The sequence below is a fragment of the Berghia stephanieae genome, chromosome 7 (assembly GCF_034508935.2).
Source record: "Berghia stephanieae isolate SIO BIC M18660-M18661 chromosome 7, UCSD_Bste_1.3, whole genome shotgun sequence".
Classification (NCBI taxonomy): Eukaryota; Metazoa; Mollusca; class Gastropoda; order Nudibranchia; family Aeolidiidae; genus Berghia; species Berghia stephanieae.
This window is the reverse complement of record NC_088366.1, coordinates 18,788,762-18,794,225: the sequence shown is the minus strand read 5'-3', so window position 1 is coordinate 18,794,225 and position 5,464 is coordinate 18,788,762.

Genomic DNA, 5,464 nt, shown 5'->3' with positions numbered 1-5,464 from the left:
GCAAATAAAGAAGGCATCACCCCTCTTCTCTAATTAGGTTACAATTTGAAATGAGTGTGACTACTCCGTGTGTTTTACTCCTGTAGGCCACGGTTTTCATCGTGTAGCGGTCTTTAACGGTTCAAGAATGAACGGACCGGTCTAGAGACCGGTCCTTGCGGTCTTCATTTCCCAAGGACCGTAGGACCGTGGTCCTTAAGCTTGCCAAGGACCGCCCCGCACTAGCTATTATAGGAAAGTACAAGAAGGTGAACAAGAAAATTAATCCAATGAATGCAAGTTATTGATTTGTGTGTATGTGTGTTATTTGTGTGTTTGTGTGAAGAGAGAGAGAGAGAGTTTGAGGTCAATCGTATTTTTGATGAGCAATTATTGGCAAGTACTAGAACTAGAAGGTGAACATGACAATTTATCCAATGAGCTCAATTTATTGATATATGTGTGTGTATGTATGTGTGTGTGTGTGTGTGTGGGCGTGTGTAAGTATTTGTTTTAGTGAAGAGGGACAGAGAGAGAGAGAGAGGGGGGGGGGGGGGAGAGAGAGAGAGAGAGCAGCAGCAGCAGCAGTAGTAGTAGTAGTAGTTGCGGCTATGTGGTCTAGTGGTATGACACTCGCTTTCGGATCGGAAGGTCCTGGGTTCGAGCCGCGCTCGGCGCATAGTTAAGTCCTTGGAAAAGACTCTTTACTCACATTCTCTCACCGTACTCAGGTGTAAAATGAGTACCTGGCCGTTAACAGCGTTGTCTTTGTCCGAAAAATTGTAATATCGCCTAACAGGCGTCATATCTCGTCCTACATGTTAAATGTTGCTGTTGACCAGGGACCCCTTGTAAAGCGCATTGAGCACGCTAAGTGGATATTGCGCTATAGAAATGCTCAATTTTTTATTTTTTTTTTAGTTATAGTAGTAGTAGTAGTAGTAGTAGTAGTAGTAGTAGTAGTAGTAGTAGTAGTAGTAGTAGTAGTAGTAGTAGTAGTAGTAGTAGTGGTAGTAGTAGTAGTAGTAGTAGTAGTAGTAGTAGTAGTAGTACTAGTAGTAGTAGTAGTAGCAGTAGTAGCAGTAGCAGTAGTAGTAGTAGTAGTAGTAGTAGTAGTAGTAGTAGTAGTAGTAGTAGTAGTAGTAGTAGTGTAGTAGTAGTAGTAGTAGTAGTAGTAGTAGTAGTAGTAAGTAGTAGCAGTAGTAGTAGTAGTAGTAGCAGTAGTAGTAGTAGTAGTAGTAGTAGTAGTAGTAGTAGTAGTAGTAGTAGTAGTAGTATACTGGAATTTATTAATGCTTTTATGTCTTTGTTGGGTTTTAATTGTGTATTGGGGAGGGGGGGGTTGTTGGCTGAAGAATAGTTTTGAGCCCGAATCGTTCAATGGTGGGTATTTTGTTCTTTTTTTGAAGCTGTTATACTCATTTTTGTTTATTAATCTTTTCAGGAGGATCACAAACATTTACTGGCCGAAAAGAATTTAAAATGAGTCTGTTATTGTTGATCAATTTGGAATGAATGACATGAAGGATATCATCATGAGAAGAAGATGGGGATGGATAGGCCATGTTATGAGATGGGAGGAGGGAAACATCGCCGAAACTGCCCTACACTGGACACCAGAAGAAAAGAGAAGAAGGGGAAGACAACTAGCAATTTGGAGGAGAATAGTGGAGGGAGAGATGAGAGAGTTCAGGGAGACATGGAGCCCCTAAAGATGATAGTCACGGACAGAGAAAGATGGAGGCCCTTTGTTGCTACCCTACTATGTACATGCCAACAGGCATCATGGGCAGTAAGTATCTGATGACGTCAATCTTCTTCTTCTTCTTCTTCTTCTTCTTCTTCTTCTTCTTCTTCTTCTTCTTCTTCTTCTTCTTCTTCTTCTTCTTCTTCTTCTTCTTCTTCTTCTTCTTCTTCTTCTTCTTTCAGCTTATCCCGCATTTTGCAGGGTTGCCAAATCTCCATGCATCTTGATTCAGAGCGTCATCTTCCTCCAGGCCCAGTTCTTTCATATCATTTACCTTATCCCACCATTTAGTCTTTGGGCGTCCCTTTTTCCTCTTTCCTCTTATTGGTTCTAATACTTTCCATCCCACGCACCCCCTCTCTCGTCTCTTTACATGTCCGAACCATTTCAATCTTTCTTCTCTCATCTGATAACGTCAATATATTATGATAATATAGTCTGAGGTCTAAAGTGTCATTTTAAATTCATCACCGTATCAAATGCGGATACTCGGATATCACCATACACAGGAGTTTATCGATACCCTCATTACGAAACTGATAACCGCTTCAATAAGTACCATGTTCAAACTACTTCAAATCGGTTTAACAAGCTGACTACAAGATACTATAGCAAGTTATCAATACAACTTACGTAGGCACCCCACCCCCTTTCTAAGGAAAATTAGCGTTGATTTTTCTCGCAAAATACCTTTTTTCGACTGGCCCTTTATTTTTCTTGTTTGAACGTCTATTTTTGGCAAGTTGTTGGCCATGATATTATTAATTCATCGATAACTGGATTTTTAAAATTTACTAATGAGGCGTTTAGTCAGTGGACTTCAGAGCTTTCTGAATCTATACATCTTTGCTGTATTTGATATTGCTGACATATTCCTCTCGCACGTTCGTTTATTTTTGAATATGCTCTTGGCAACATAACAGTTTCTGCACTTCCTTGAGCTCTTTCCCGTATAAGACTTGCATTTTGTCTATCTCTCGACGTGCCGTATTAGCTTTTTAAATTCCTGCCTTTTAACCCCCCAAATTCCCTCTCCTGTTCCTTCTGGGGAAGCTTGAGCGCAACAGCAACTTCTTCTTCATCTTGGTGCTTGCGCTTCAGATGTCGTGTAAGATGGGCGTTCCATGTGTTGCAAAACTTACAAAGACGCTTAGGTTTCTGAAATAAAGGGAAAATAACACATATAAATTAGATGATAATAGAGTCCTAAAACATTTTTAAAAGTGACAAAACTCAAATTTGACAAAAAGAAAAAGAAAACTACCAAACCACAACATCAATTAATAGCTAAGCATAAATAGTCAAATCAACCCTTTGCTTACTGACTCTTCTGTTACACTTATTACAATTCAACAACACATTTATTAACAGTCTTATCCAAGGGAGTAGTACTGTTGTGTGACTCGGGCTTCATTTTGGAGAAGACTTCAAATATCAGCCATGGATTGAGGAAAATTTGGCAAAAACTAAAATACTTAAGTCTGTCGATTGAAACATGAAGCAGTTGCTGTACCAAGCAAATCCATACCATTTAGTCTGTAAAAAAAGATCCACAATATTTCTCCAGTTCTCCGTCGCTGAATATTCCGATTTTGTATTTTTGGGGACCCCCTACTTATATGAAGCAGCTTAAAAGATGTCAGAGTCAGACGATTGGAAGTGACCACCATCTTGTCACAGCCAAAATCTCTACTAAATTGACAAAAACAAAAATAGCAAAACAGAAGAGGAAACGTTTCAACACAGATAAATTGAAAATCCCAGATATCCAAAACAATTTCAATATCTCAGTAAGAAACAAATTCAGTGCAATACAAGATATTACAAACATGACAATCCAAGATTTCAACCACGTCATGCAGGAAAGTGCCACTGAACACTTAGGACACAATAAATCCAAGTACAGAGAATTGGATCTCAGCAAGGTCATGGGAGCTCATTAACCAAAGAAAATCAATCAAACTAAATCTCTTGAACGCTAAATCCCCTGCGACTGAAAGAAAGGCTATCCAGTGAATACTCATTGAAGGATAAAGAAGTGAAAAAATCCACAAGGAAAGTTAAACGAGATTTTGCAGAAAATTTAGCAACTGAAGCAGAAAATGCAGCTGTAAGACAAGACGCACAAACGCTATACAAAATCACAAAAAATCTCTCGGGAAACAGAAGTTACGGTCAAGAGAAATTATTAAAATCCCAAGATGGTAGTGTCATCACAGACGAAAAGACGATATAAGTCATAATATTATAATGATAACTCTCCGTTATTGTGAACTCTGTCAAGAGTCGAGAGTGAGACAATTCAATTTCCTTCTATCGGTCATCGTTAACAAAATTAACCAGCATTTCGCATTGTGGATTACACACTCAGCACGCAACGTCATTACCTAGGAATCCGGTACTTATCTAAAATCATTATCACTCCTCACTTTGGGCGTTGATTGTTTTGATTTATCTGTATGTGGATTGAACAAGGCAAAATTTAAACAAAACAACAAAAACAGTTTTTTTCCCCAAATGTACTAAGGCAGGCCCAAGTGTCACAATAATATGTAAACAATTTTATCAGCCCAGCCTATTGTTTAATGTCTCTTAAGCAAGATAAAGGTTTAAATGTTTGGGAGTTGGTTGTTTTGATATGTGTGATTATGAACTGAGCAAACAAAAAAACGTGTTTTTCCCCGTCTAGTAGTGCGGGGCGGTCCTTGGCAAGCTTAAGGACCACGGTCCTACGGTCCTTGGGAAATGAAGACCGCAAGGACCGGTCTCTAGACCGGTCCGTTCATTCTTGAACCGTTAAAGACCGCTACACGATGAAAACCGTGGCCTACAGGAGTAAAACACACGGAGTAGTCACACTCATTTCAAATTGTAACCTAATTAGAGAAGAGGGGTGATGCCTTCTTTATTTGCTCACCGTACTTCATTGTTACTTCGATAATTTAATAAAATTTGAAATTTATCCCCATTAACGGAGATAATGGCATCGCCCAAGGCGTTGATCGAGTTGTTCGTGGCGTTGATACACACACGCAACTCCTACCCCCCCCCCCCCACACACACACACACACATTAGAGGGCAGCGAGCATTGAAGAGTAAGAGAGAGACGTGAAGTTATAATAAAGGGGGTGGATGAGGTGATAAGAGGGGTCGATGGTGACTTTTCGCCAGATCTAACAAACTCAGCTACCCATTCATTGCTGAGTAGACAGGGATTCAGAAAAAAAATCGACTGCACCCGGGATCGATCTCTGGCCCTTTGCGTATAAAGAGAGTGCTCTATCAACTGAGCTATCGGGGTCCCCAAATATTCTATTGGACCTTTTAAAAATACAGACGTTATAACTGGTTTTTTTGGACGGAAGAAACTAATGAAACTCATATTACTTGATTAGTTAAAACACCAAACGAAATTTTAATATTATTGTATTATTTTAAATGACAACAATGCGATAGAAAGGAGTGGCGACAAGAGATGGACAAAAGAAAACAAAAAATCAGACTTGCAACTTGCTAGGTTCGACACACACACACACACACACACACACACACACACACATCTTTAGTAGTCACATACATTTCAAACAATAACCCATTAGAGAAGAGGGGTCATGCCTTCATCATAGATCATTGTCATTGCGATCATTATGGTGTAGTAAATTTTGAAATTTACCCCGTATAATGGAATCGTCCAAGGCGTGCGCCTCCTGTTCCCCCCATCTCACACACGAAAGGGC